Source organism: Hemicordylus capensis, chromosome 7 (assembly GCF_027244095.1).
Source record: "Hemicordylus capensis ecotype Gifberg chromosome 7, rHemCap1.1.pri, whole genome shotgun sequence".
Lineage (NCBI taxonomy): Eukaryota > Metazoa > Chordata > Lepidosauria > Squamata > Cordylidae > Hemicordylus > Hemicordylus capensis.
Genome location: NC_069663.1, coordinates 22,627,793 through 22,637,818, shown reverse-complemented (window position 1 = coordinate 22,637,818; position 10,026 = coordinate 22,627,793).

Here is a 10,026-nt window from a genome sequence, read left to right as displayed (position 1 = left end):
CTTAAGACGTTTCTTTCCTTAAGTCGGGTTGCCAACTCGGAAGAACACGATTCCTGCAGATTCTCTTCCTCCACTATTTTCCCCCAATATTTTTTCACAGTCTCAAGCCATTAAAATCTTTTCAGAGTCTTCAAAGAGATTAAAATCTCTTCAGAGTCAATAGTCACCCACTCCTGCCTGAAACCTTGAATTGCCGCTGCCAATCAGTGAAGAAAATACTGAGCCAGATGGACCAATAGTCTGACTTGGTATAAGGTGACCTCATCTGTTCATTTGTGATTTCTGGACTCTTTTGGAGCTGCTTTGCAATTTTCTTCACTGTGTTTTAATTTTTTAATTTTTTGCCATGTTTGGACTGTGTTTAGGTTTTGGGTGTTAAGTTGTAAATATGTGGCTTTAAAAATCCAGTGTTAAATCCATATAAATTTCATTTTAAGAAAAGCAGGATGGAAAATGCTTAAGATAAGTAACTGAGGCTACCTTCTCTCAATCATGCTGATCCTGGCTAAAAAAAAATAATAACCAGGAAGATTTCTAAGCCTCATGGAGATGCTTGTGAGAATGCAGATTTCCCAGGATCCTGATTATCTATTCTGGTTAAATATGGTTTAACAACAGCCATCTGACCATGATTACCTGAGAAATCTGCCTTTTCACAAGCTACTCCACAGGGCTCAGCAATGCTGATTAGCTCTTTAACCACGATTCCTGTGATTGTGGAAACAAAACCTAAATAACTAAATTGGGTGCATTTTTCTCTCTACCTTCCCCATCAATTTTAATCAGGCCCAATGTGTGCTAATTTCTGTTTCAAATTTCAGGACTTCCAGTGGGAAAATAAATACACAGCCTGAGACATCCCAGCATCATGTCAGCTCTCTTTGTCTTCTCTCTGCTCTTGGGTATCTTCGCTCTGACCACTGGAGCTGCAGAAGAAGGTAATGAAAACGCTTCTCTAACCAGACCGATCCTGTTTCCGTCAGTCTTTTGCAGAATGTGACCTTTCTCTCTCCTGCCTCCCTATCCTTGACACTGCTCTTATTTCTGGTTGCAAAGAACCCCAGTCCTCTATTCCACATTTGTACTTGGCCATTCTCCAGTCTAGGAGGGGATGCTATCACCCTACCGGATTCTAAAGAGAAGGAGCTTGACTACTGTGCTGTACCTGGGACTGCCCTTGAAGACTGCTCTCAGATGTCAGTAGATTCTGAAAACAGCCGCTCAGTTACTGATGGGTGATACATGCTGGCCAGAACAAACATAATCAGTATTGTTTAAAAAAAACAAAACCTTCACTAGCTTCCATTTTATTTCTGGGTATAATTCAAGATGGTGGTTTTGACCCATCCAGACCTATAGTGACTGGAACAGGGGCATCTGAATGATCGCCTGCTCCCACATGAAACCTACCTCATTTTTCAGAGGTGAGGTGGGTTGTGACTGGAAACTGGGTCTTTTTGGTGTTGACATCCTGATTGCAGAAAACTACCCAGAAAATTGTTTGATGCCTACTCTGCGAAGCTTTGAGGCGACCAGGGAAGACCATTTTATTCCCCCAAGCTTTTAATGGATGACATACAGACTAATGAAGAAGTTATTGGTAAAGTGATTTGTTTCTTTTTGAAGCTCCACTTTTTTCTTATGGAAGCACAGCGCTACAAGCATGGCATTTAGAATTTTTCCATGCTTTTTAGGGTGTCAGCTGATGAGAGGAATATTGTCACCTCCACTGTGGATAAGCATCTGTGCCCTTGAATTTCATACTCCTGAAATATCACTAACTAGGAGGTGTTTCTCGTTGACTGGGCAAACTCATCCTGCATAGATTACATGTATAGGAAAGTTCAAGAAATGGAATCCATGTCCTCGGATGTTTTGTTAATGTGCTTGCAAAAAGGAAAGTTAAAGACCAGTTTTACATTGGTAGGATTTGAACTTTGAACATTATTCATTGTACTGAATAATTGCCATACATAGAAAATTTGAATTGCAGTACATTTGAATCTGGAATCTATATCTAGATGAAGATTTATATATATAAGTGGCGCAGCAGAGAAATACTTGACTAACAAGCAGCAAGTTGCCGGTTCGAATCCCCGCTGGTACTATATCGAGCAGCAGTGATAAAAGACAGGGCAATGTTTTTGGACTATAACTCCCATCATCCCCAGACATGGCCTTTGTGGCTGAGGATGATGAGAGTTGTTGTCCAGCAACATCTGGGGGCCCAAGGTTAAGAAAACCTGATATAGGCAGATCCTGAAAGGCATCATCTCATACTGTGCAGGAGGAGGCAATGGTCAACCTCTCCTGTATTCTACCAAAGAAAACCACAGGGCTCTGTGGGCGCCAGGAGTCGAAATCGACTTGACAGCACACTTTGCCTTTACCTTACAGACCCAACCAGCCAACGCCGGCTGGCAATGATGGCTCTAGCCATGGGGAGGACTGACTGAGTCAGCTCCCTGGAGGCCCGGGTCCGTTGTTTTTTCTTGAAATGCAATGTATTTCGAGGTGAAAAACCTCTTCCTCAGGGGACTGCAAAATGTGAAATGACTAGAATTAAAATATATAACGATCCACGAAAAGTCAAAAAGCTAGGATAAAATAATGAACAGTATAAAAATTAGTCAACCATACAAACATTGTAGGGCAAGAGAATTATAACCAGAATAACCTCTGATCCATGAAGCAAGGAAAGGATAAGCAACCACACAAGTCATATACTAAATAAGCCACCTTAAATTGACATTTAAGCTGCATAAACAAGGCAAGACACAAAAACCAAAACAAATATAGAACCTTGTTAAAAATCAAAGAATTTGATGTGTATGTTGGCTATGGATGTTTAATATTCAAAGTTAGCCAGCTGGGAGAAATGGTGGCCATCTCTTTAGACCCCAATCGCTACAGGTGCAAGGAAGGCATCAGGTTGGTTCTGTCGATCGGGAATAACTTGCACGTCTTCCTCTTCCATCCCTCCCCTCCCTTCAGAGTTTCTGACATGTTATTCCTGTGACAATTCCACCATCGATGCTTGCGATGCTTACACCACTACATGCAAAGCGAGCAAGACTACTGGTGGATGTGTAACTTCGGTAGAAGAAGCCTCACTGGGTAAGTATTTGTTAATTTATTGGATTTGATATCTATACCGCCCTTCCAAAAACGGCTCAGGGAAATGTATGGCCTCCAGTTTAAAGTATATTTTGTGGCTTGGACCGGTCATGGCTGGGCCGGGCTGGGCTGCAGCCCTATGGACTATTTGACTAGTTTGGGGGTAAAACCGGCAGTGAGAGATAGGAGCATGGGAAGCTGCTTTATACTGAGTCAGACCATTTGTTCATCAAGCTAGGATTGTCATCACTGACTGGCAGCCGCTCTCCAGGCTTGCAGATGGATTTTCGGGCCCTCCCTGGAGACACCAAGGCTTGAACTTGGGAGCTTTTACAAGCAAAGCAAATGCTCTGTCACTCAGCTGGGGCTCCATCCCCTCCTGCATGCCCAGCAAGCCTTTCCCCCTCCCCATTCCTTAGCTGGAGCAAGGGTAAATTGAGAACTGGGAAGGCACTGGAGAGAAGAGAGGGGAAACGAACATTTCCTTTGGTAGGTCACTAGGGTGTTTTTTGGTGAATCCATTCCTTGATCCAGGCCTGCTTTTGAATGGGGCTTTAGTTACTTGTATTCCAGTCCTGGAGCAGAGGCGGGGCTAACAAACAGCCAGCAGCAAGAGGTGCTGGAAAGATGCAGGGCTAACTAACAAAACAGAGGCGGGCTTAACAAACAGCCAGCAGCAAGAGCACTGAAAAGCAGTCTGCCTTTGCCTCTCTGTATATAATATCTATGTCATTAAACTATTAATATTCCTGATTCCACTCCACTGCCTTGTTCTTGCATACCACAACTCTCTTTCTCTTGGATTCTACAGTCACCATGACTCTTTTGTGTAAGTATATCATCACAACCAAAGCTAAACTTCCAGGCTCCAAAAACAGTTCTAAAAAATCAATTACCCCTGCTAACTGAGCTAAGAGGCACCTTTCAAAGCAGTGATTCTCTTGCATTTAGCAGGGGGAGAGCAACTGACCCTGTCCAGCTTCAACACAGCATCCCTCCAGGGGTGGTGGTTTGTGCTGGGTTAAAAAAAAAAAGACAAGAAAGCATTGCAGTTATTATTTCTTTATTTTTCTGTGTAAATGGCTTTGAGAACTTTGTTTGAAAAGCAATATAGAATAATAATAATGATGATGATGATGATGATGATGCCAGTCAATAACATCTGTCTGACAGAAAGAATAATGCTATTTACACACAGTCTACCAGATGTTATTGACTGGATTTAGTACTTTAATTATTGGGCCTATTCCAAGGGTCTAGGATAACTTAAAAAGAAGAAGATATTGTCATAGTATTCATGCTGTCCCAAGTAGTGTGGCCTTCTGACTATTATTATTCTTAGTATTAATAGTGAGAACAGTAGTAGTAACAGTAATAGTAGTAGTTCTGTCATGGAGTTTTAAGGGGGAAATGGTAAAAAATTTCATTAATGTAGTTTTTTCTCTTTCCAAAAGGAGATGGAGACCCCGTGGCATTCTATTCCAAAAGATGTGTCAATCACACTGAGGAGGTCTCATTGGGTTTTCAATCGATCACTTTTGGGACAGGAAAATATTACAGGTTGAACGTAACACTGTGTTCCACAGATAAGTGTAACAACAAAACGTATGCAGGTATGTATATATGACTGAATGTTAGGGCTTGATCCTTTTTGCCATGAGGGTGTCCCTGGGCGGTTTACAATAAAGCAACACAAATTACAACAATTTAAAACGAATGAACAATGTTAAATTCTATCAGCCTAATTGAAAGCCTGGCTGAACAAATGTGTTTTGACTGCCTTTTAAAAAGTTGATCAGAGATGGGGAGGCGTCTTATTTCAGCTGGGAGCGCATTCCAAAGCCTCGGGGCAGCAATGGAGAAGGCCTGTCCCTGAGTAGCCACCAGATGAGCTGGTGGCAACTGCAGACGGACCCCCCCCTCCACAGGTGTTCTCTTAAATACCCTGGGCCTAAGGTGTTTAGGGCTTTATAACCAGCACTTCGTATTTTGCTCAGAAACAGCTTGGTAGCCAGTGCAGTTCTTTTAATATAGGTGTAAATTATTTGGGATTTATTGATATCTATATCGCCTGATATAGAAGACTCCAGGTTAAAACACAAGTACAAGTTAAAACATAACAAATATAAAAACAATATAAAACAGTTAAAATTCATAAAACAGGTTAAAAAAATCTCAATGAATAAAAACATATTAAAATTTCAGTTTCAGTCAAAAGCCTGGGGAAACAGGTACGTCTTCAGAGTCCTCCTAAAAACCATCCGAGAAGGAGATGCTCTTATTTCAGCAGGGAGCGGGTTCCAATTCCAAGCCTGGTCCCTGGTGACCATCAAATGAGTTGGTGGCAACCGTAACTGGACCTCTCCAGATGATCTTAATAGGCCACAGGGTTCACCAAGCCATTGAAGGCTTTGTTGGTAATAACCAGCACTTTGTATTTCATTCAGGAACCTATTGGCAACCAGTGCAGTTCTTTCAAAATTGGTGTTATGTGGTCCCTTCGGGTAAACCCAGAGACCAATCTGGCTGCCGCATTCTGTACCAACTGTAGTTTCCTTACTACGTATAAAGGCAGCCCCACGCAGAATGCATTGCAGTAGTCAAGCCTAGAGGTTACCAGCATATGTGCCAATGTAGTCTTTCCGAGATGACCCAGAGACCCTTCTGGGGCCGCATTTTTCCGGACTGCATACAAAGGCCACCCCACGTAGAGTGCATTACATGGGATGGGAACTGTAGTCCAAGAACCTCTGGGGACCCAAGACGGAGAACCTCTTCTGGTTGTCTCCTGGATTTCCCCATGAAATACCACCTCATTGTGTTGCCATACCAGTGATATGCCTCCCTTTCTTACATCTGTAACAATCTCTTGCTCCGCAGTTCAAGGGAACACCACGTCAAATGGAAAGGAGTGCCTGACCTGTTTCGACGTGACAGGCTTCCCTTGTAAGGGTGTGATGACTCCTTGTACAGGACCTGAACTCATGTGCATCAATGCTTCTGGACTTGAATTTAAACCAGGTAACTTGAATTTAAACCAGGTAACAAACCAGGTAATGAAAAAGTGTGGATATTGTGGTGCAGATATTACTATTACTATGTGGTGCGGATATTTCTATTACTATTTATTACTATTACTATTATTATTTTACATTTATATCCCGCTCTTCCTCCAAGGAGCCCAGAGCGGTGTGCATGGTTACATTTACCCTCACGACAACCCTGTGAGGTAGGTGAGGCTGAGAGATAAGTGACTGGCCCAGAGTCACCCAGTGAGTTACATGGCGGAGTGGGGATTTGAACTCGGGTCTCCCTGGTCCTAGTCCAGCACTCGAACCACTACACCACACTTGCTCTGTTCTCATGAGCAGCCAAGAGAGGGCTAAGACAGTCTCATGGCTGCTCATGAGAATCGGCGGGAGGCAAGTGGCTGAGGGCACCACCACGGTGCACCCACCTGCAAAGCCCGTAGCTTGGACGTGGTTAAGGGAGCCCTTTAGCCCTGTTTTTAACCCTGCTTGCAGCCAGGGCTGGCAGATTGCGGGGCTCCTGGCCAGCATCGGAGGGGGTCCCCATAATGCACTGTGCACTTGTGTGGTGTATCATGGGATTTCTGGGGGCCTCCCAGCCCCCAAACCTCTGTGCTGTCGGGAGCAGCCAACAGGCATCTAGGGAGGCGATCCGCTGCCCAGAAACTCCAGGAAAATTGTCTGTCGGGGAGGTAAGCATTTTGAGGCTTCTTCCCCTCAAAGGGGACGGGAACTTGGAACCTTCTGCATGCAAGCAGGGGTTTGCTCTTCCCAGAGCAGCCCCATCCCCTCAGGGGAATCACTTCCAGTGCTCCCACGTCGTCTGCCATTGAAATGCAAGCCAGGGTGGACCCTGCTTAGCAAAGGGGACAATCCATGCTTGCTACCACCAGACCAGCTCTCCTTCCATCTTTCCCTTTTCCCTCTTCCATTCTTGCAGTGAAGAAACCTGGATCATTTGCTACTCAAGGTTGTGCCACAAACTCTGTGAATAACAGCGAGCTGATCGTGGTGGGGCAACAGGCAACGTATGAGTTCAAGACCTTGGAATCCTATACTGAACCCGTAATACCAGGATTGACAACGCCCACCAAGCAACCCACTGCCAAACCTGCCACCAAATCTTCCCAAACCACATTTACCACCCACGGCGGCAGCATTAACCAGGTCCCCACAAGCATATCCATTGCCCTTTGCTTCTTGGTTTTTCTCAGGTGCTGTTGGTGAAAGAGCTCACCTAAGCTAGGGGTCTATTGGTCTCTCTGCCTAGTACAGTGAAGCCCGTGATCTTCTGTACACAAACATTTCCCCCCCCTAGGGTTCTGCTTCGAATACTCTGCTTCCGATGAATTTGCATCATCACTCCTCAGAGTTGTGAAGAAGTAACTGCTCCCAGCACAGCCAACTCTGTGTTAGGGGTGTGCACAAAACTGGCTCGCCCGGTTTGGTTTGAGTCCGAACCGGACTTGAACCGGACCGGGCAAGTTTGGTCTTGCACACCACTATCAAACCCCCGGGTTCATTTTGAGGGGGGGGGGCGGGTTTCTCAAGTCATTAAAAATTGTTTTAGTACATTTACCCCCTCTAGGGGGCTTCCCTGAGGCTTTGGGGGGTGGTCCATGGAGGTTCCCCCTCCCCTGCTGGCCTTTCTTGTAGACAAAATTGAGCATTCTTCAGCCCTTTCTGGGCCTTTCCACCTCACGGTGGCCATTTTGGAGGCCACCACACATGAACCGGTCATGACCCAGCCCTGAATGGCCAGGCAGGGGCGGGTTCGGTCAGGAGTTGGCCCGAACAGGGGGTAGTTCAGTTTGATCCTGAACTGTCGAACCGAATTGGTTCAACTTTGAACCTGTTCAACATCGAACCTGTTTGCACATCCCTATTCTGTGTAGTACCTCACCCCTTGGAGCTGGGGTGGTGGGGTGGGGTGCAATCTCCTGCAGAACAAGAGCTCACAGGGAAGCTGGGAAGGCATGTGGGGATGCCCATGGGGAACTCCCCTTCCCAGATGTCCCCACATGGCATCTCTGCCTTGCAATGGGGCGGAGGATGCAAATTCATTGGCATTGGAGCGACCAATGCTCAGCCCTACATCTTACTCAACAGACATAAAATCAGATCAAACGCCATCAGGTGTGGACACATTTAACTGCCCAGAGATGAATGTTTGGGGTGGTGTACAAATTTGTTAATTAATTAAATAATAAATACATAAATAAATAATTCCCTTCAAATCTACCTTGTTCCATTTAAGTTCTCTATATATTGATGCTTCAGAAAGACAGAGATGATTGATGATAATGACAAGCACTCCGACTATGTAAAAGGTGTCTCTCTTTCAATTTACCACAGAGGTCTAGCAACGGGGGGTGGGGTGGGCAGGGGTGAGGAGAACAATTTGTTATGGGGCAGCCATATAAATAATGATAAGAATTATTATTACTTGTCTAGGAAGGTGCTTGTGCCCGCATCCTCCCTCTAGTGCTGCCTATGTCCACAGTGACCGATTAATTAATTAATTAACTATCTAATTAATCCATCTGGATTATTAATTAATTAATTAAAATTATTGATCCAGATGACTTAATTTAAGGCACGAGGCAGCCAAATGTATACCCTTTTGAAGCCTGGAGAATTCAAAACATGGGACTGATGCACATCCTTATCTCTTCAATGTAGTTTTAAAGTGATTTAATTGTGGTGTGGCAATGCCTCAGTTCACCTTTGTACTTTCAACCAACAGGCATAAAATAAACGTGTAGTAAGATTTCTACCTGGAATTTTATTTCAATAATAGGATGAACATTTTATTTATTTATTTATTTATTTAAAGTAAGGATGTCTGTCTGCCAGACAACCTCCTCTTGTTAGGGTTGTGCAATTTGAATCGATTCGGGTCGAATCGGGGTGATTTGATTATTCCACCTCAAATCGAATTGCCCTGAAGACAAGGTGCCAGATTCAGGGCAGAACATAATCACCCCTGATTTGACCCGAATCGATTTGGGCAATTGGGATGTCATTTTGAGGCCCATTCTGCTAGGAAAATGGTCCGCAAAATGGTGCTTCTTTCTGAGGAGTGCTGGTTGGCCAATGGGGATCAGCAGGTAGACCAGCCCTCCAATGCCGGCTGACACACTAAGTCAGGAGTGGAGGGCTGGTCTATCCTCTGATCCCAAATGGTAGACTAGCTCTCCCAAGGAAACCAGGAGAGTTGGTCTACCAATTGGGACTGGCAGGAAGACCAGCCCTCAGAGGTGTGCTGACGCATTAAGTCCAAGGGGAGGGCTGGTCTACCTGCCGATCCCGATTGGTAGACCAGCTCCCCTGGTTTTCCGCGGTGAGCTGGTCTAACCATTGGGATTGGCAGGTAGACCAACCCTCCACTCCAGACTTGGTGCATCAGCCCGCCTTGGAGAACCAGAGAATATGCATACGACAAATATTTATATAACGCTTTCAACAAAAGTTCCCAAAGCGGTTTACTGAGATATAAATTAATTAATTAAATGGCTCCTTGTCCCCAAAGGGCTCACAATTCAAAACAGAAACATAAGAAAGACCCCAGCAACAGCCACTGGAGGGATGCTGGGCTGGGGACAGATAGGGCCAGCTGCTCTCCCCCTGCTCAATAAAGAGAATCACCACTTTAAAAAGGTGCCTCTTGGTCAGTTAGCAGGCATTGGGGTGGGGAGGACAGAAGGGGCTTAGTACATTTATGGGTGGGCAAGCTGTTTCCCACATATTAGGTTTCTGCAGCAGAAATGGGGGGGAGCCACTTGGGGGGGATCTGCTCCCCATAGCCTCCATGGAACCACCCTCGACACAGTCCATGAAGGTGATAGCCCTTCTCTGACATTTGTCTCCAGCATCTCTG